Source organism: Cnephaeus nilssonii (genome assembly GCF_951640355.1).
Source record: "Cnephaeus nilssonii genome assembly, chromosome: 21".
NCBI lineage: Eukaryota > Metazoa > Chordata > Mammalia > Chiroptera > Vespertilionidae > Cnephaeus > Cnephaeus nilssonii.
In genome coordinates this window covers 4334323-4357701 of record NC_137092.1, presented here as the reverse complement: position 1 = coordinate 4357701, position 23379 = coordinate 4334323, and positions in this window count along the sequence as shown.

The window sequence follows — 23379 nt, the reverse complement described above, 5'->3', positions numbered from 1 at the left end:
CCAACCGTGACCTCCTGGTTTATAGGTCGACGCTCAACCACTGAGCCACCGAGGCCGGCAAGGAGTAACTCATCTTATTGGGCTTCACTTCATTGAATGCTTCATGGTTGTTGTGTGTGTGTTTTTTAGAAACTGAAGGCAAGACCCTCTCCACCAGCAAAAGATTGGCTTAGCGATACATGAAAAGTTCCTTTCTTGTAAATCCTCATCTGCTGGCTCTTAAAATACATTATTATTTCTGTTTCCTTGGCAGAAAAGAGTTAGAAATTTGATCCTATTTTAATGACTTTCTATATGTAATCCATTTTTTTTAACTTTCTAAATATATTCATGTTGCTACTTCTGTTTGGAGAAACTTCTGTTCCTTATTTACCAATTTTATGTAATGGCCAAAACGACTACCTACCAATAAAATAGATGGCTTTCAAATATGTAAGTTCCTAAGAAGAGTTTTATTGCTGGAACTAATTGCAAGCATTTATGGGCCAGTAGAGGTGCTGATTGTCATGAGCGCTGAGTCGGAGTAGGAAGAAGTACCGGGGGTGGTACTGAGTCAGGTGCAGAGCCCATTAGCGGGAGAAGCTGTTGAAGTACAAACTGCACGAAGTCAAATTCCCGAGAACCCAAGCACTACACCCCAGGGAGCTCCTTCTGACAGATGTTTGTGTGGTTTTTAAATGAAAAATTTCATATTCTGTAGTTATGGAACCTTAGGGTCAAAGGAAGCTACCTGCACACTTAAACACGAATCTGTGTGCGTTTAAACAATGCTAAATGCAATTCCTTTTGTTTTAATTTTTCTTTTGCAGTTTCTTTTAATTTGACTAGCATGGTAAATTCTGTGGTTTATTTCTCTTCATGCCACCATATGTTCAAAGTGATTCATGACTGAGGTCCAGTCAACAACTTCAGTAGATGCATGTATGCTACTAGGCTGTCTATCGGTCCTTCATATTCCCAGGCGAATAAAAGCACTGCACAGACAGATGCCTGAGCAAAGAGACAAGAGGACAATTTTTCTGAGGTGAACCCTTGATAGAGAGGAGATCCCTACCCCCACTTCCTCCTGAATTCTCATTACCCGACCTTGCCTGATTCCACGGGGTTCAGGAGGTTCCAGACTTTTGCCTTTGGGTTTCTCCATCTGGGAAACTTGGAGGGCCACCGTTTGTGCATGGGGCAACCTATACTGTTGCGTGGATCCCCACGACGTGGAATCCTGTTCTGGGCTTGGGAGAAATTGGAAAACGGACCTCATTATTTCCCCGAAATGTGGGTCCTGGGTCCACATTTTACATGAACTTAAGAAGTGTATGTTGAAAGTCTATTATAATTCAGATACTATATTAGAAACTAGAAGCCCGATGCATGAAGATTCATGCAAGAATGGGCCTTCCTTGCCCTGGCTGATGGCACCGCCTTCACTCTGGCCAGAGCTGCCTTTCCGCCTTCCCACGCTGCCCAGAGGCCTGTCGCAGCTGGGGGCGATGCAGAATGCCTGCGTCATCGCCATTGCGATGATGCAAGCGTCCTACTCCGCGCCCCCCCCCCCGGCCGCCTGTGTATGCAAATTAACCCGCCATCTTTGTTGGGATAATTTGCATACTCACTCCTGATTGGCTGGTAGGCCTTGCAAAGGTACAGTCAATTTGCATCTTATTCTCTTATTAGTGTAGATTACTGATACCAACATTATTAGGTCAGAGACCTTGCTATCAGAGAGTGCAATGCTTAAAAGTAGAGCCAAAAAAGTAAGTGAATGCCCTTGAAAACATTTGGTGATGGTCAGAGTAATGGGCAGAGCAGGGGGAGAAAGCCAAGAATGACAGACAAACCCAAGGGAAAAGTTTTCCTTTTAATGATTTTCACATATGCCATCCGGGACACCTAGAACAGCAAAGTGGAGAGAGATTTCTTAAATGCTTTCAAAGCATCCGCAAGAACACCTGGTACGTGCAGCAGCCTTACGTGACCTGGGGCACCCGGAAGAACTCTTACGAAAAACCATTTTCCCAACAGTGCATGTGGAAGAACACAAAATACCTATTTCTTCCTGTCAGAATTAAGGATGTGTGTATATTTTATAAGCTTGGAGAAATGGCTGAGATAATTCTGGCTCCCTGTCTGCAGTAGTCTGAAGACACTGTAAATTCTGGGCTGGGATTTATTACAATGCAAGTAGAACAGCAGAAAGATAGATATTTGTTAGACTTCTACCTGCCCAGGAACCCAAGTCCTCCAATTTTTTCTGGGGGTTGAAATTTCAATGAGACAGTGGAGGCAAAGGGCTGCATCATTAGCTCTCCGATTGCAGAAAATACTTGCTAAGTATAACTCACTTAAATAGCTCTGCAGCAAAAGAGTCGGAGGACAACTCTTGCGGATAGAACTTAAAGTACAAAACCAGAAAGCTGGAGTTTAGGAGCTTACCTAAAAATAAAATAATAATAATAAATTACATGAAAATAATAAAATAATGGTATGCCCTAGACTAGCATTTTCACAGAGGAAGAAGAAGAAGAAATGAAACATATTACAAGACATTATCTTTGCCCTCGCGTGAACTCACAGGGTAACAAAAACCCTCCACAGTCTTGTCTCTGCAGTCAGGGAACCTGGAAATTCTCGTGTTTAACACAGTGTCTTCGATCTTTTTTCCATCCCCTCTCACATTTCCTTTCCCCCCTCCTTCTCTTAGAACAACTGGTCCTTGGTGTCTTTAAACCTTCTATTCCTGAACTCAACCTTTTTCTCCCATTTTACCTCCCATGCGCCTGTCTTTGCCTCCCCTTTAAAGTTGGGTCACATTTTTGTAACATTGTTCATGGAACCGGTCACTTTCTTCTCATTCCTGTTGCCCATTTTGCTCGACCCCAATGGGAGTGCCTCCACAATGCACGTTAGAAGTTGACCGTCCTCCCGGGTCACATGTCCTGGTGACGGGCCTTCTCTATGGGCTGCTGTCTGCACACTGCCCCTGGGATTGCAAGCTCACACATTAGCACCAGCAGCCTCCTCCCCCAGTTCATGAGTTTCTAAGGAGACGTGCCCTCTTGACCTCTGTACAGCATTAGACATGCTTTGTCTCCTTCTACCTCCATCTTGAAAGTCTTTCCACCTAGAACGTCAGTAACTCTTTTCTGTTCTCTTACAACTCTTCTTTGTTTATTTTCTCTCTCTCTCTGACTGGTTTGTACCCTGAAGGTTAGAGCCTAAATTATTTTCATGTGCAAATATCCCTTCGTTAGTTATTCCATTGAACCTCACACGGCCAATTCTTCCCTTCATGGAAATGACAACCTAGGCAAGTCTGGGATGAGAAAATAAGCACCTCATCTGAGAATCATTTACTCCACTGATGGTCAGTATTAGTCGCTGGAACAATTCATCTTCAAAGAGGACAACCTTTTTCCCTTTGGTCATAAAACATTCAAATCTTTCTCTCTTTTCCTAATGATGTTTTCCCTCCACCCCGATATCTGATCCCATATCCCTAGCTTCCTCATCTATTGTTCTATCCAGTTTTATTTTGGCATCCCTTAAGACTGACCTCATCCCAATGTTCCCCTAAAATCAGCCTCTCTTTCTGATTTTTCTGTCTTGTTTTTATTTATTTTTTGCTTTCTCTCCTAGTCATCCAAGCTGAAATGTGTATTCATTTTATTCAATTCTCTTCTTTGTCTTTTTAACTAGCTGTTATTTGTCAACTAGTATGGATGATTTTCTTTTTTACTTCATAACATATATCAGAATATTCCCAGCCATTAGGCTATTTATAAATGCTTCTCTATGGTTCTAGTGTCTTTCGATTGCTTTCCCTTCCTAATTCCTTATCCTCCAGTTGACCTGGGATGTTTCCCTAGTTCTATTTTCCTTAGTAAAACCTCCTGTCATTTACTCCAACACAAAGACTGACTAACCAGCAGGGGGTGCTCCCAGGCATGTTACCTGTGCACTCCTATAGGACCCCATGCCTAGGAGAGCCCCTCATTGGCTTAATGCTCCGCTGCAGCTGTCTTGAAAATCTTAATCGCATTTTAACAAGGTGCTGTGCATGTTTATTTTGCACTCGGCCCTGAAAATCATGAGGCCCATCTGGCTTCTAATGACAATGAAGACATTCGGTACAGCCTCCTGCCCCAAACTCTAGGCCTTTCTTACCCAGGATTTCCCAGCCCTAATGACCACTCCTACCACACTCCTCAGTGGAACTGAGCTGCGTTCCGGATATATTTATGTCTTCACTAATTTGGTGGTTTATTACCACTTAATAGACCCTCAATCCAACTCCTCGCATTTTTACTCTAATTCTTTCTTTCCATATCTTTGTCCCCTCGTATTTTTATGGAGTCCTCAGAGTTGAGCTATATCTCACCTCTAAAATCTGTAGTGCTGTGTTGTTTTCTTAGAGAACATATTTATAAGGTTCCTCTTGATTTTCCTTTGAGTATATGTCAAATACGATGAAGATAATAATAAACTCTCTAATTTATGTACCAAATACAGTACTTCAAATATACAATATATGAAACTAGAGGCCCGGTGCATGAAATTCGTGCAGGGGGTGTGTGTCCCTCAGCCCAGCCTGCACCCTCTCCAATCTGGGAACCTACTGGGATCAGGCCTAAATGGGAAGTCGGACATCCCTCTCACAATCCAGGACTGCTGGCTCCTAACTGCTCGCCTGCTTGCCTTCCTGATTGCTCCTAACTGCTTCTGCCTGCCAGCCCTGATCACCCCTTAACCACTCCCCTGCCAGCCTGATTGATGTCTAAATGCTCCCCTGCCAGCCTCTTTGCCCCTAACTGCCCTTACCTTGCAGGTCTGCTCACCCCTAACTGCCCTCCCTTGCAGGGCTGGTCCCTACCAACTGCCCTCCCCTGCTGGCCTGATCGCCCACAACTGCCCTCCCTTGCAGACCTGGTCCCTCTCAACTACCCTCCCCTGATGGCCATCTTGTGGTGGCCATCTTGTGTCCACATGGGGGCAGCCATCTTGTGTGTTGGAGGGATGGTCAATTTGCATATTACTCTTTTATTAGATAGGATAGAGGCCTGGTGCATGGGTAGGGGCCAGCTTGTTTGCCCTGAAGGGTGTCCCAGATCAGGGTGGGGGGTTCCCTTGGGGTGTAGGGCAGCCTGAGTGAGGGGCCTGTGGTGGTTTGCAGGCTGGCCACGCCCCCCACACCCCCAGCAACCCAAGTGGAGGCCCTGGTATCTGAGATTTATTTATCTTCTATAATTGAAACTTTAAAGCCTTGAGTGGAGTCCAGGGCCGGCCAGGGTGTGTGGGGAGCCTGGATTCCTCCATTGCCAGGGAAACCCAAGCCTCCTGCTCACTCTGTGGCTGCAGCCATCTTGGTTGGGTTGATTTGCATACTTGCTCCTGATTGGCTGGTGGGCGTGGCTTGTGGATGTAGCAGAGGTATGGTCAATTTGCATATTACTATTTTATTAGATAGGATAACTAGCAACCTTCACTAATCTATTCTATTTAACTATTTTATGACAAAAAAATAAAAAATATCCTTCCATTTGGTACACACAACTAATCCTCATATTACAAATGAAATCATATATAAGGATGTGGTTAACTTTCCTGATTCCCCACATACAGAGTTTTTCCTTCTGGGCAGACTAGGGAAGGGCAGAGATCCAGGCCATGGTAACTTCTGCGATGGGAACACTTGAAATGTAGAGGGAGAAGGGAGAGAAAAGAAAAAAAGACAGAGAAAAATGGGACTGAAGACACAAACATATCCATTGTGCTGATTAACATGCTCCCTGGTCTTAGTCACTACCCTCTCTGACGTTCCAGGAAGGCGACACATCATTTGATGTGCTTGGCCCCGAACAGTGAAAGGAGAGTTTAGGACATAAAGCTGGCAATGATGTAGCTGGCCTCCAGCACTGTGTTTATGAGAGCATCCATTCGTGTCTGCTTGGGCTTGTTGAGTAATATCCATTCTGTCCTGGAGGCATCGATCAAACAATGCAATGTTGTTAGATTAGACTTTTCAGGTTTTCCACTGGCTCCAGAGCATCTGGAAACTTCTTAGTGTTAGATGGTTATAGGCATCACGTTTTTATTGCACGCATCAGTGGTTCTATTATTTTGCAATGTCAGATGGAGATGAGATACCAGAGAAAAAAAGAGAGAGAGAGATAGAGAAGAATTAGGACAGTGACAAGAACAAAAAAAAAAAAGTGAGGAAGTACATTTTCTAGCTGGACTGGAAGTCAAGTAGCATCTAAATCAGTTCCATCGTTTAATTCCCAGGTTGTCCTCATTCCTCGTCCACTTCCCGTCCATACCTCGGTCGCTTACATAAATGCAAGCACATTAAATGTTAGAGAGGAAAGCCTGCAACCCAAGCCCTGTAAACCATTATAATTTGTGTAAACTATTCCTATCAGATGACTGCACTCCTCCCGTGGTGTGTGCAGAGAAGGAGCATCAAAAGTAAAGTGTGGAATCTAATGAACAAAAGGAACCGACCAACAAAATGAGACCTGAAGCCTGGAGGCATGGAACAGACTGCCATACCTCGGTGTGGAGTTGGGGGGCTGAGGAGAGATAAACCCAAGAACTTATATACTTATATGCTTAGCCCATGGGCACGGGCATAGGGTGGTGAAGACCTGGGGAGTGGGGAGGGGCGGAAGAGGGGGGTAGAGGAGGAGAAAACGGGAGATATCTGTAATACTATCAACAATAACAAATGTATTTTTAAAAAAAGCAAAATAAATTACTAATGAGGAGGGTTATCGCAGGTACATATAAAGATCCCATGTAATCATCCATGGTTTTATTTGATTCTTCCAGTCAATGGATGCTTCCTTGGCAAGGCAAAGAGGGGGGAGAAAAAGCCTGTGGTTTTGAGGGTCCATTGAAAAGGACCCTCATGGACATCGTAGACACTGAAGAACGTTACCCCTAGAGGCAACCACAGACATCTCCTGGAACTCCAGCAAAATTGCATTACTTGTTTGCAAAACTTGTATTTTTCAAGCCAGGATACTGGGTCTAATGTCAGATTCTTAAATACAATTTATTATGCCATCAGCATTCTCCAGCTACGTTGCTCGATGGTTACATAATAATGACTAAGCATCCCATATGCACAGTTGCATCGGGCGGTAGAAAGATGGTCTGTCTGTGGGCTTACATAAGCAGTTACTGCCAAGGCCTCAAAGCAATTGCTCATGGCACTCCTTGGCGGGGTGCCCCTGAGATCAGCAATTTAAAAATACACAGACAAACAATCAGAACACAGGTAACTCCACTAATGCTCAGCACTGCAAAGATGGAGAAATATGTATAGAAAACAGAAAACTATTTTGTTTCCTTCAAAGCATGGTTATTCTCTCAATGTGTATTAGGGGGTTCAGAAACAGGCTATTTGTATAACAGAAGGGAAAATTTTAATCTCTTGAAAGAAGGAGCAATGCAAGTTTTGAGACTAGAGCTGATGGTTTAGAATTAAACGTATTTCATGTCTAATGTATCTGCAAGTCTGAATTAGAAACTTTCACGGAACCTTGATTGCATGACTATAAAACTGATTTAGTAATAGACACACGAATCAATAACTGCTTTTCACATACGAGCAAATAATATGTGTGAATAGCTGAATGCTATGCTTTATGTTTTGAGGATCCCACTGCAAACAGCCATACATCTAGACCGTATTTCTAAGTGCTGGGATTTGCCATTCAATCGGGAATTAGTTGATACTGTGGAAAATTGAAACAAGGAAGAGGATTCTCAATTGAGGATAATCTAGTTTCTTCTGCATTTTTTATTCAATGAACTATCTGAAATATCCCAAACTTTTTGAAATATGTAGCTTTCCTTTTTCTATTTTTGAATAGTAAAAAGATAGTAATAGGTATCATTGGGACCATCAATATCAAAGATCCTCAGTAGCTTTGTAAAGAAAATGTCCATTTTTCTTGTTAAAGAAAATTCTAGACAAGATTCCATGTACACACAAAGCCTCTCTCTGTCTCTCTCTCTCTCACACACACACAATATACACTGAGTGGCCAGATGATGATGATCTCTGAACGCATAATAATCTGGCCACTCAGTGTATATCCTATATAATAAAAGGCTAATATGCAAATTGTCCCCTTGACCAGGAGTTCGACCAGCAGGCAGGCAGGCCAACCGCCCATGTCCCCTCCCCCTGGCCAGGCTGGCCGGACCCCACCCATGCACAAATTCATGCACCGGGCCTCTAATATATGTGTGTGTATATATATATATATATATATATATATATATATATATACACACACACACACACACATACATATACATATATGTGTATATATATATTTGTGTGTGTATGTATATATATATACACATACATGCATATACACACACACACACACACACACACACACACACGCATATACTGAGTGGCCAGATTATTATGCGTTCAGAGATCATAATAATCTGGCTACTCAATGTATATACCAGGAGGCCAAAGACTAGCATTCATGTCTACGAAGACTGATCCCAAGGCCATCTAATGCATCATGCTGGGTTAGGAAAAAAATAGTTCATTACCAGATCTAATAAAAGCCTGAAATCTTTGGAGGTGTGATATCTTTATAGTGATAAAACCATGGAATTCTAGTACTATGTTTTTAAATAGAAAAATGTATTTGAATTCATTCAAATGCCCTTTCATCAACTAAAAATAGTAACAGCAGTCTTTCTACTCTGACATATCTATAAAATAAATATATAAACAATAATCCTTCTATCAAATACCTTTAAGTGTAAAGTAAACTGAGTTTGTACACGGAGTTTTACTGTTGATGTGTCTTTCAAATTTCAGTTTGGTAGTATTTTTAGATAATAATGTTTTCAGCCACTAAATTTGTTTGGTTGGCAGCTTTCTGTTTGTGGGTGTATTATCCTGGTTTGATGCCAGCATTATGTTAGCTTCACAAAATTGAAATTCTATCCATAGGTAGTAAATAGCCATCGGATTACATGTCCAACCGATAACCTTTTCCGCTGAATCCCTCTCCGACTTTGGATACGGACAGTGAAAAGCATGTTTGTCTTATTTCACTTATCTCTGTTCAATGCTGGGGATCAAGAGCAGTCCATTTAGGTCTCTCTCACGGAAAGTCAGAAATGGGATTCAGAGAGATTAGTCTGTTTCTCTGGTTTCTTGAAATTAGGACAAGTAATTTCAGGAGCTGAGATGGCCTTTGAGAGGCTCAAATATTAAGGTAGAAAATACTAATATTCACAGGGCTGCCTAAATGCGCAGCACAGGTGGACACAGACTAAATTCTCACTATTAAAATATGTTTTTTCTTCGCTGTAAGACATTAGGGAACCCATGTTTCCACACGAATCCTGAAATACTGACGCATAAAATTTCCTATAACCCAGCCTGAATGGCAGAAGACAAAATCCGAGGGTGCACAGAAATCCAGGGGTATGTGGAAATCTGAGGATGTAGAGAGACCAGCTTAGAAAGAACCCGGGTCTCTGAACGAGTGCTAACTTGGGCTGCTGGCTTTCAGACTTTTGTAGCTGAGAGAGAGAGAGAGAGAGAGAGAGAGAAAAGGATCCTCTTTTCCTAAGCTCCTTTACTTTGGGCCTCTTTTGCTTTCTTTCTTCCTTTTTTTTAAGCAGCAGCTTAGCCTTTATCCTAAGTAGGCCAAGAATCTGCGTGGTAAATGGCACTGAGGAAAGAGGGAGGAGGAAGGTGAAGGGAGCTGGAGGGGCACGGAAGCCAGAGAGCACAGGCTTCCAGAAAGACGGTCAAGGGGATCAGCACAGCTTCCATTTCTCCGCTTCCTCATTTAATTCTGAATCTCGAGGTCAGTGTACGCTACCAGCAATGCTCCCCGTGGTGAGGCTCCAGAGGACAGAATAAGCTCCTCGTTCTCCTTTAAGCTGGATGGAGCTTTCCTTCCAAAAGAGTCTCTACTAACACATTTGATCCAGAGCCTGACGCTGCACGTGCACCCCGGAGTCATGCCTGGATGGGGAGCAGGAAGAAGGAACAGGACGCTACCCTGGCCCGTGAAACTGACACCACATATGCATCAACCGAAGGATTTTCTCTCGCCTTTGGCATCTGGATGGCATGCCCTTCTACAATCACATTGTGGGAGAACCGGAAGGCAAATATAATCCATTTTTATTAGATTTCTCCGTAATAGAAAAGAGTACAATTAAAATCCAAAGCTCCTTTGGTTGGGAGTAGAGAGATGAGCAGATCCGTGCTTTGAAATTAATGAGATGGAAATGAATTAGGTTGATAATAATTATTATAATAAGGGTAGTTTACATGCATGATTCCTGGGAGCCAAGTAATTTACATGCAATGTTGTACTTAATTTCACAAAATTTCAGAAAGGTAGATTCGCTTAGCATTCTTCTTACACATCTGAGTAAAGTGAGTTGTAGAGTGCCAAGAAATTCACCCACTGTTAGAGGTGGACTTGGTTTCCCCTTTTGCTTTTGCAACAGCTGCGGCAATTTAAACTACAACACTATATGGGACATTAACAAGAAATTAACCATGTGCCTTGCTGAAATGAAGTAACTAAATCCCCTCCCATTTATGCCGTGGCATTTACATGTTTATAGGCCCACATGCAGAAGGCAGAATAATGGCTCCCAAGATGGCCTTGCCCTAATCCATGGAACCAGGAGTAATGCTTCCCTATAAGGCCAATGGGACTTTGCAGACTTGATTAAGGATAAACAAGGAGATGGGAAGATGAGCTTAGATTCTCCAGGAGGGCCCATCTAGTCACATGGGTTCCTTTGTTGTTTGTTTTCCAATCACAGGGACATTCAATAATATTCTGTATTAGTTTCAGATGTTCAGCAAAGTGGTTAGACAGTCATGGACTTTACAGCTTAGTCCCTGCACTGCTTCAAGTACCCACCTGGCCCCATACACAGTTATCTCACTATTGTTGACTATATTCCCGATGCTGTGATCCACATCTCTGTGACTAGTCTGTGACTACCCATTTGCACTGCCATGCCTTCACCCTTTTCACTCCCAACCCCCCTTCACTCTGACAAAGACATGGGTTCTTAAAAGCCCTCCCCCAGCTACCTTGAACTAGGGAGAAGGCAGGATGGTTAGGACTCTACCCACTGTTGCTGGGTCTGAAGCCAAGGAACATGCATGGTCTCTACAAACTGAGAAACAAACAAGAAGACAGATGTGCCCAGCCAGCGTGGCTCAGTGGTTGAGCATCAACCTATGAACCAGGAGGTCACGGTTCGATTCCCGGTCAGGGCACATGCCGGGGTTGCGGGCTCGATCCCGTGTGGGGCGTGCCAGAGGCAGCTGATCCATGATTCTCTCTCATCATTGATGTTTCTATCTTTCTCTCCATCTCCCTTCCTCTCTGAAATCAATTAAAAAATCAATAAAAATACATTTAAATACAAATAAGAAAAGAAAAAGAAAAAAAAGCAGAAGACAGATGATTCCCTAAAACCTCTGGAAAGAAATTCTTTGATTCTTGCCAAGTCAGACCAGTGCTGGAATGCTCACCTACAGAACTGTACGATGATAGAGTTGTATTGGTTCAACCTCCAAGTTTGTGGTATTTGTCACTGAAGCAATAAAAACAACAACAATAAAAGTGTTCTAGAATTTACTATAAATTACATCACAACCGCAGAAGTTACTAGTATATGGATGCCAGCAGCATCCTTTCATTCACTTTATATTTTATGCACCTTTTGTGTGCCCAGACCCTCCCCAAATCTCATCATTATAGAAAATCAATGGTTACAGAGAAAGCAAGATGAGCTCTGACCAGGAACACACAATATATGGTGGGAAATGTGGGCTTTCACTTGGATCTTAATGTAATTAAGTAACTTACATGCTCCAACCTCGGATTGTAGGAGCTTTTCATCAAGACGGAGTCAAACAGAAAAATGGCCTAGATTCAAAAATGGAGCAGGCCCAGATGGACCCGGGACGGCGGGAGTGCCCGGAAAGAGCAGACACAGGTTGCTAACTGTGTGCCAGGGAGCCATTCCCACTATCTCCAGAACGCAAACAATAACAGCTCCGGCTCCAGTCTCTGGCGGCAGGAAATGGGCCTTTAAGTAGCTAAAGTAACATGCGCTCAGGGAAAGGAAAATTAATTTTGCAACTGCATTTGTAATGAATATAACACAGAAAAGGACAAAAACAGACCAAAGGCAAAGGACTTTGTAATGGGGAGATCATGAGATTGAGTAATACCTACAGAGTGACTCCTCTGTCAGAGTTTCATGTGCAGGTGTATGTGTGTGTGTATGTGTGTGTATATGTGTGTGTGTGTGTAGATAGATATAAATGATATAGATATAGATATATATATATATAGTTAATACTCAACCAAGGATATTTTTCCATTGATTTTTAGAGAGTGGAAAGGAGAGGGAGAGATATATAGAGAGAAACATTAATGTGAGAGAGACACATCGATTGGTTGCCTCCTGCATGCACCCCAACCAGGGTTGGAGATCTAGCCTGCAACCGAGGTATGTGCCCTTGACTAGAATCAAACCTGAGACCCTTCTCAGTCCATAGGCCAATGCTCTATCCACTGAGCCAAACCATCTAGGGCTCATGTGCAGATATATTAATGAGATGAAGCAGGTGAGAAGATTAGCAGGAGATGAAAGATAAGGCTTCACTTTTAGAGTGAAAGTGTTTGAGTAAAGGGATATTAGATGTGATTGTAATAATGATAATAATGAAAATTATACTCTACACCCTCAAATACAGCATGATCACTGTACATAAAATTAAGAAATCGCACATCTTAATTACTGCTGTAAAAAAGGAAGCATAATTAATTAGTAAATTAAATATTTAATATACATTCATGATACAAGCAGTTAATTTCCTGCTATTTTGCTTTAAACTCTAATATACAATTTGAATGTATAAAGAGTCTGGCTCTCTCATTAGTTACCACTATAAGATATATTACTCTGTATGTTAATAGTGCCTAATATTTATTTACTCTTTCCTTACATATCAGAGCGCTTCATAAATATATACCTTATAACTTATTAGCTTTTTAGAATCCCAAGGAACCAAACTCCTTGAGTTCAATGAACGGAAAGGTAACTTAGCTTTCCTCTTTGTCCCCCACCTTTTCCAGTCTTTCTTTCTTTTTTTTTTTTTCAATTTTTTTATTAAGGTATTATATGTGTACATATCTTACCATTGCCCCCCCCACACCCCACTCCCATATATGCCCCCACCCCCCAGAGTTTTGCATCCATTGGTTATGCTTATATGCATGCATACAAGTCCTTTGATTGATCTCTTATCTCCCCCACCTCTCCCTAACCTTCCCCTTGTAATTTGACAGTCTGTTTGATGCTTTACTGTCTCTGTATCTATCTTTTTGTTCAAGTTTATAATGTTCTTTATTATCCATAAATGAGTGAGATCATGTGGTATTTTTCTTTCATTGACTGACTTATTTCACTTAACATAATGTTCTCCAATTCCTCCCAGGTTGCTGCAAATGATGAGAATTCCTTCTTTTTTATGGCAGCATAGTATTCCATTGTGTAGATGTACCACAGTTTTCTGATCCAGTCATCTGCTGACGGGCACCTAGGCTGTTTCCAAATCTTAGCTATGGTGAACTGTGCTGCAGTCTTTCTTACTCACTCCATGCACACAACCTCAGCCAGTTCCCGTAAGATTGCACTCTTTCAGATCTTGGTTACCTGCTCTCTTCTGATTGTGACCTGATGCAGTTTAATATTTCCAAATAATTATGATAGCACAACATTCCATAATACACATAAAACACTCAGCACAGCACTTCACACACATTAACTCTTCATCAGCCACATAATCTATCCTTGAGGAGATGAAGAGAGTTTAAAGCAGGGTAACTGTTTAAAGAAGAGATGATGGCTTGAACATTTAGCTTTGAATATTCCCACAAAAAGTTCTCCGTTGTTACCAATGATATGATTATCCTTCTCTGTTATGGTATAAAAACATCAAGTCCTCTTTCTAGGAGTTTGGTTCTGAATAAAAGATGGAAGAAGCAGGTGTAAAGGTGGGGCAAGATAATACAGGGTGTCCCCCCAAAATGTACACATACTTCAACAGCTGATTCTATTGCATTTTGAAAATGAAATGCATTTGAATAAACACTGCCTTTATAATTATTAAAAATGTGTCTACATCTATGGGCCACCCTACACATTGATTAAGATGCACTAAACAAAGACTGTGGACGGAAGGGAGAAAAAGGCAAATCTCTGAGAGATTCAATAATTAGAAACCAACCTGATGACTGTCCCAGGAAGACCCAAGAGGAGACATTAAGTGATGTGATCTAGAAAAACCTCTTACTAGAAAAGGGTTAACACTCCTTTTTAAAAAATAATATATTTTTATTGATTTCAGAGAAGAAGGGAGGAGGAAAGAGAGATAGAAACATCAATGATGAGAGAGAATCATTGATCAACTGCCTCTGCACGCCCCCCACCGGGGATCCAGCCCGCAGCCCGGGCATGTGCCCTGACAGGGAATCGAACTATGACCTGTTGGTTCACAAGTCAATGCCCAATTACTGAGTCACGCTGGCTGGGCAACAATCCCTAGATGGGAACGAATTAACTTGTCCCTTAACTTGGAGGGCTTGCCCTGAAGATGTATTCAGTTCCAACTGGAAACAAGATACCTAACCTACCTGGGACGTGGTTCTATTCTGAAGAGGTCACGTGGTGTGACTGTGAAGAGGGGCTGCTCCCACTTTCCCTGGGGGGGATTCCTATTTTATACAAGGCTGCGAGAGTTTTACCACATTCCCTTCGAGACTAACAACAGAGGTGCCATGCACTTATTTTTGACAATTCCTGATCTCTCTGGTCTTGCACATTTCCCTGTTGCTTTTTAAGTTCTTTCCAGAATAGCTTCGATTGCCCTGAAGCGTTGAATTTGTACAGGTGAGCGTACCTGCCCCTGAGTTATTCCACATTCCTCCCTCTGAGCTATTCTGTCATGCCAACACCTTGCATCTAATTTGGGAGCAGCATAAAGGGAGCGCTTTGCTGCAGGCTCCCCATTTGAGAAGGAAGGACACGGAGGTGCGGTTCCCCCGGCGGGTTCCTCGTGGTTTCCCCGGCACCTAACCTCAGGTACTTGACTTTGATCTGAGGCTGCAATCACATGCCAACCACTTGCCGCTGAACCTTTCTGTTTCGGATGGACCTAGGTGAGGGCTATCCAATCAGATAAGAGAAAGCATTGGTGGTGGTACCATCCTATCTAATAAAAGGGTAATATGCAAATTAACCGTCACTCCATCACAAAGATGGCAGTGCCCATAGGCACAAGATGGCTGTGCCCAGTCCTCTCAGCCCCACTGGAGTCCCCCAGTCCCAGGGGCATGGCCGCTGAGAGTGGGCAGCGTAAGAGGCCTGGTGGAATGCTTGCTTCATCACCACAGCGACAAGGCAAGTGTTCCGCACCAGGCCGCGGAGGGCCTCTGGCCAGGTCAGGGCGCAGAACACTTGTGTAAGAAAAGAAGGAACCAGCGAGCTGAGCAGAGTCGAGTGGCCCTCAACTCCTGGGTAAGGTCAAGTCCAGGCGGCCAGAGGGTGGAGGGGGTGGAGGATAGTGTGACAGGAGGGGCTGGTGGTGGAGGCACAGGGGTGAAAGCCACTGAGAAAGAGGAAGGAAGCCCTTTATCGGAGTTCCTGAGAACACGGAACTCCGATTTCCGTGTTTGCATTTCCCAGCCACGGATGGGCCTCTGGGCCGCATAGAGCCTCTGGGCAGCAGGTGCGGAGCAGCCAGGCCCCACAGAGAGCTACTGGCGCACGGATTTGTGCGCAGGGCTACTAGTTCAATGGTAAGACAAGAGACACCTGCCTGGGCTGCGGGCTGGATCCCCAGTGGGGGGCGTGCAGAGGCAGCTGATCAATGACTCTCTCTCATCGTTGATGTTTCTATCTCTCTTCCCTTCTCCCTTCTTCTCTGAAATCAATAAAAGATATATTACTTTTTAAAAAGGAGTGTTTACTCTTTTCTAGTAAGAGGTTTTTCTAGATCACATCACTTAATGTCTCCTCTGAGCTCTGTCATCTGACTTAATGACATAAACAAGCAGTGGAGTTACTATTAAGCATAGCAGCAGCGATGGCATGAGAGATTAAGAGATCTTTGCTTTTTTTCTTGCTCCAGGCATTACATCAGTGGGAACACAGAGACTTATTTTTAGAATACTAAAGAATAAATTTTTTTGGGGGGAGGTAGAGTTTAGGATTCATTGATTTTTTTTTGGATATATTAATTCAAATTAATATCCAAAGATGGTTCAAGGGTAAGACATTAGCCTATTTGCCAATCTTCTAAACTCCTTAGGATCAATCAGATGCCAGTGTCCTCTCTGCTGGGGAAATTCCCAGAAGCCCGCTGACTGGACTGGTGCTGCCGTCTGGCCGAGCGTCTCCCTGGGGCCGGGAAAGATGCCTTTGTGTCCTGTTCTCTGGGTCAGGGGCCCATGTGGCTCCTCGCAGCTCCTGGAGGCTGCTTCCCGCTCGGAGGCTGAACCCGCCGACTGTGCACTTGCTTTGCCTTCCTTGTTAGTAACCGTCTCACCAGGGACCATGCTGGGCGGCTGTGGGGAATGCCATCCTCTATAATAGAGAGAGTCAGCAGAGGGCCCCTTCCTCCTGCTCAGGCGTAGCTGGACCCGTGTGTGATGCCCGGAACTGCTGCAGCTCTGGCTCGTGGCCAGGAGGGAGCCACGGGCCGCGGAGCCACGGGCCACGGAGCCACCACGTGCTTGATATATGACTGAGCAGGTGCGGCCTCCGCACCTCGTCTGCCTGCTCTTCTCGTCCCGGACACAGGGCATAACTCTGTGCCCGCGCTCCGCGGGCTCTGGTGACTCCCTGTCTGTCGTTCACGCTGGAGAAGGTGAAGCGCTGTTCAGTGGTCCACGCCTTCCAAACGCATCATCGCAGGGATCCCCAAAGTCCTGCTGATCAGTCACAGGGTTCACAGTTTTCGTTTCTTGATGCTGTCATCAGAAATAGGGAGCTCATATAGATCCAGGGTGTTCCCCCCAAAAAATGCATATGTACTTTAACAGCCGACAGCTCAATGTTGAAAATGAAATGTATTTGAATAAGCACAGCCTTTATAATGATTCAAAGTGGGTGTACACATTTTTGGGGACACCCTATATATATATATGAAGTCTAATATCTGAAAAATAGATAGAAATTATCTTTTTAAAGGAGAGGGGAGGATATTAACATACAATGATACCATAAGCTCACATTTTGTTCGACTCAGATTGAGTCTTGTTTTTTCAGAGCTCATCCGGACAAGGATGGTGGGAAAAACTCAGAGTGAGCAGTTCCAGCCTAGGTTTTCTGAATGGCAACTGCCAAGCTTCCATGAACTTATGTGTGATAAACATTTTTATATGTTTTTATTGATTTCAGAGAGGAAGGGAGGGGGAGAGAGAGATAGAAGCATCAATGATGAGAGGGAATCACAGATCAACTGCCTCCTGCACACCCACTACTGGGGATCAAGCCTGCAACCTGGGCATGTGCCCTGACCGGGAATCGAACCATGACCTCCTGGTTCATAGATCGCCGCTCAACTACTGAGCCAAACTGTCCGGACACTATCCCCAAATTTTTTAAATAATATTTCTAATATTACTATCATTAAACAGAGAAGGGGAAAAAAAAAACCCTCACACGTAGCCTATGAAAAGATTCTAGAATGACAAAAGAATAGATGGTGGTACCATTCAAAGATAGGACAAAAAAACAAGCTTTGCAAAACATTTTGCTGTAAGAAAAAAAGACTAAACGTTAGAATATATTTGTCTGAGCTTTCAAAATAATTCAATCTACCTTGGATTCTTGGTAATGAAAGATGAAATGTGGAATGATAAGACAAAAAACATATGACAAAAGTTCTGGCTGAAAATCAGATTGAAATACAACAGAGATGGATGAGAAAGGGAAATATTAACATTAAATTAAATGCAGCCTCAGGGAGAAAAAAAAAACCCTTACGCTTTAAGAAAAGGAAATAACAGAGTTGATACTGTAAAAATTAATGTGAAGAAAAATTAGGTCCCAGAATAGGGAGGATGGAGCAAAAGACTGAAAATAACACGCAGAGAGGGTACGGAGCACCAAGAACAGAATTAAACCTAGAGGTCACTGGTGCTCCCTAGAGAGACTGCACAGCACAATGGAATGGAAACTATAATAAAAAATACAATAGAAAACAATCACATGCCTACAGATTGAAAGGGTTCAACAGGGTTCTGAGAAAGATTAATGGAAGTATACCATTGTCTGTATCAATTATGGTGATTTTCTTTAAAATCTCTGGAATACGGAAATAATTCTATAAAAACCTAAGCAGAAAGTTGCATGGTTGGAGAACTGGAATTAATGCCAAGAAGAAAAAATGGAAATGTATTTGATATAAATACATCTATTTTTAAAGCAATATGATAAATTTAAATATCCAGGAAACACTTCTGTTGAGGGTATGAGGGTGAGAGAGAAGAGCAAAGCATGAGTTAATTATATGAATCTAGCGATGTTCTAATTCTTTGGTTGAATTCTGGGATTATTAGGGCTCACTCTATTCTGTGCTTTATAACTCTCATATATACCACATACATCCTATTATATGCATCAAAACTACCTTCCTTAGTAATAACCTAGTATTTTTAAAAAATATATTTTTATTGATTTCAGAGAGGAATGGAGAGGGAGAGAGAGAAACATCAATGATGAGAGAATCATTGATCGGCTGCCTCCTGCACACCCCACACTGGGGACCAAGCCTGCAACTGGGGCATGTGCCCTGACATAGAATCGAACCTTGACCCCCTGGTTCATAGGTCAATGCTCAACCACTAAGTCACACTGGACGGGCATAACCTAGCATTTTTAAGTTATTCTTACATGTCCTCAAACTCATTTTCCATGCCCTTTATCCTTCCCTGAGTTCACTTCCTTCTATCTTGAACTTCTTTATTCAAATATTACATTATTTTTTATTTTACCACATTTTTACCAATATTGGATTTTCAGATTTTCCTTTTTCAACAATTCAAGTGATCATGACATGGTGACTTCCTCCAAAAAAATAATTTAACTCCTCTTCCTGTTTTCCTAGTCACAATGAAACACCGCTATCCATCTACCCACATCATTCTTTCTTCCTCCTAATCTTTCCGATTTCGTCTTTCAATCTTCACTTGCATGACACTGGTTTAGCTCTCCAGCATGCACTGTCCAGATTACTGCCACCGTTCTCTAACACAACATGCCCTTGTAAGCAAAAGTCCATGCTCCAAGGTATGGTCAAAGTGATCTTTTGAAAGTAACACCTTCTTGTTATAAGATAAAATAATTACGATAGAATACTATGCAATAATTAATAATCCTATATAATAAAAGGCTAATATGCAAATTGAATGAATGGCAGAAGGACCTGTGGAACCACCGGTCGCTATGAGCGCACTGACCACCAGGGGGCAGACCCTCAATGCAGGAGCTGCCCCCAGCCCACAGGCCCCAGGCCAGCCAAGGCAGGTGCCAGTGGGGGCCCCCCCATCGCCCCGCCAGTCGCCCTGCAGAGGGAGGCGACTGGCAACGGCAGCGGTGGGCAGGGCCGGTGAGCAGGTGGTGCCAGGCCGGCCAAGACAGGTGCCAGCAGGGGCACCCCCAATCGCCCCACAGATTGGCTCTGATTGCCAGCAAGGCCTAGGGACCCTACCCATGCATGATTTTCGTGCACTGGGCCTCTAGTGTTTTATAAAGGTATGCAATGATATTGGAAAATATGTGTATATACTTACAATTAAATGCATATCACAAGGCATTTACATAATTTGATTTTAGTTTTATAAAATGTTTATGCATATGTAAGAAATATATCTAACATCTATCTATCTATTTAGGTCTATTTTTATTTCTTTTAACATATCTATCATCTCTATATCCACACACATTAAAAGAAAATACTATAGATAAACACATCAAAATTTTGTGTTTCTCCCTGAACTAAAGAGTTATGAGCTATTTTTCTTTATTGTTTACACGTTTCTGCATTTTCTACAATTCATCTTTGCTTTTGGTATTTTACAACATGTATCTATTGACATAATAAAAATAGATACATAACCTCCTTGCCAATAATAATTTTTTCTACTTTTCTACAAAAACATCTAAACAACTGAGGGAAAAACATGCCAATATTAGATCCGATGAGATTCTGTCTGATTTAATCCCCGCTCCTTTGTACCAAGTAAATGTCAGCTGACTTCATTTTGCCAGATGTGAGGCATTTATCCACGAGTATTGGCTCATTTGACAATATTAGCTCTGGCTTAAGTCAAATGTTACTTATCGGGGAAGGGGAAAACACTGATATTTAAAGTATCCTCACCCATATATGCCATTCTCCCCATGACACACACAGACACACATAGACATACACATGCACACACACACACTCAAACACAAGCACACACACACAATTTTCTATATCTGTTAAGATCATATCCTACCTGCTTTCTCTCCAAGTAGAATTTTGAGTGTCTTCCTTGCAAATTATTCTGTAAAAATCCTACCACCTAATTAGTAGTGAGGTGTCTCCACAGTATGGAGTGTGACCAAAAAACCAGATTCTTAGATTAGAGTTTAATGATCGACACTAAGAGATTAGGGCACTAGATTGGAGTGTTTCCCTTCTCACATCTCTGCACCACCGCCACCCTGCTCCACCTGACAAAGTTACAAATGTATCCCACGGACAAATAGAGCTCCCAGCATCCTTTTAATGGGTGTCCATCATGAGCGATGTGGTCCCACTATTTCCATGTACTTTACCCAAACCTATGCTGAGCCCTCTCCTTCAGCCCAGAGCCAGGTTAAGTCCATACTATGTGCCAGGGGCTGTTACTGATCATGCACATATCATGCTCTAGAGGACAAAACCCCAGTCCCCAAGAAGTTCTCATTCCGCTCTCCCTAAAATAATACCACTGGCATATCTGAGAAATAGACTGATAGCATGCCTATAAATTCCTTAATTAATCCTTGCGTGGCACATGGCCCATGAAGCAAATTTATCCCCCTCTCTTCCTTGAAGATGGGCAAAGAAAGTTTAAGTTGATTTTCGTGAGAAGAAGATCTACATTCATGTTGTGCCTGCTCTCTTCCAAGCTTTAACATAAACTTCCAAAATAAGCACTTAAGATACACAGTACAAATCTCATTTTCATTTGAGAAAGACGCGTGCCTATGAAGCCCACAGATTTCCGATCACCATGAGAATTTGGGGATCCGTCATTTTAACTTATGCTCCTACATGCAGCGTTAAGGTTCTAGGAAGACTGTGGGTGGGATGAAAACTGAAAGAGGCTTTCTACAGACAACAGTCTTCCACTCAGGCACTGAAAGGCCAGTCACGTATGTCCTTTGAGGTCAAAGATACCTGGGTTTGAGTATCTCCTCTGGCAATCAGTGTTATTACCTCTGATATTAGTGTCATTACCTCTGATACATCCCTTTATTTTAATTGAACTGCGATAACCATAATCACCTCATAGGATTTGAGAAGGATTAAATGAGATAATATATATAAAGTTACCACCATGTGAAAATGCCTACTTTCTCTCTTTGCTTCTAATCAACAGTGAACAGACTGTCAAACTACAGCGGGAAGGCAGGGGAGGTTGGGAGGGGGGCTGTAAGAGATCAACTGAAGGACTTGTATGCATGCATATAAGCATAACCAATGGATACAAGACACTGTGGGGGGGGCAGGTGAGGGCATGTACTGGGGGGTAGGGGAGGCTGGGGGGAGGTCAATGGGGGGAAAAAAAGGAGACATATGTACCACTATTTGTAATACTTCAAACAATAATAAATAAATAAATAAATAAATAAATTCTAAAAAAAAAAATAAAAATAAATATGCTTAAACAGCGAAAAAACAAACAAACAAACAAAACAGTGCAGGCAGCTAAGAGGCGCTTACCCAGTGCTTAGGAGTATGGGGACCAGAGCTCTTTCTAGGCTCAAATCACACACCCACCACTGTGACACTTTGATGTCCTAATTTATACAGTCCATTTGCTCTTAGAAATGATGGGAAGATTGAATGAGTTATGATATATAAAGAACAGGGGCTGGAGTGCAGTTAGTAGCTATTGTTGTTATTATAATTATTTAATCAATCCATCAACATTTGTCCTGGATCAACTCCCTTTATTCAACTCTAGGACGTTTTTCCCGGGAGCTCATCTTGTAATTACACACTGGGGATTAATTTTTCTGGGACAAAAACAACAGCCTATCCCAGACCAGCAAGAACAGTCATTCCTTCTTTTCCTCAGGCGACCACTGTCCTCCCAATCCCGGAGTTCCACAGGTATGTCCAAGGCATCGCAATTTAGTTGCTTCCCTTCGTCATCCGTTCAGCTACTGCTCACCCTTCTCTTTCTGTCTTCTCTCCACCTCTTTTACTCATCTAGAGACTATTGCTCAACGATTTCAGCATTGTTTCTTCCCTGCATGCCCACCTCTGATAAGAAACTTTATCAGCCTCTGATAAATTATAACCTCTGATAGCTTTCTTTAATGAAGACTTAAGTTAGAAAACTCTTTCTTTAATGATCCTTAAGACAATGTCTTAATGTTATTGTCATCCTATATAATAAAGAGGTAATATGCAAATTGACCCTCACACCATAACAGTCACAAGATGGTGGTGCGCACAGTGGGGGTGGGGCAGTGGAGGTGGGGTCAGTAGCTGCTCCACGCGGATTCCGCTGGGGTTCCTGCATCCTCGCAGGGATGCGGGAGTCCCGGCAGCTGCTTTGTGTGGCTTCTGCTATGGCTTCCATGGCCCCACGTATGCACTGCAGGGGCGGGGCCCAGTGGCCGCTGCGCGTGGCTCAGAGGCGGGGCATCGGGGCGGCATTCCAGGATTCGGGGCCATCCCGAGGCATGCCGGCCATGCGGGGCGGGACTCCAGGACTCGGGGTGGTCCCATGGTGCAGAGGTGGAGGGAGGAGGTTGGGGTGGAAGGAGTGAGTGGGGGGGAGGGGTCCTGGGTCTCGCGTGATATCGTGGGACAGGTCACTAGTTTTAGATAACAATGGAAAATATCTCTCTGCAAAATTATTTTTTCTAGCCTCACTTTGAAGATAAAAATTGCAAAGTCACCATGGAAATGTAATACATGTGTGTATTACTTTGCATATGTTATGTACGTGTATATATGTCTACATATCATACATAATCTATATATGGTATCGAACCAATAGTATACAT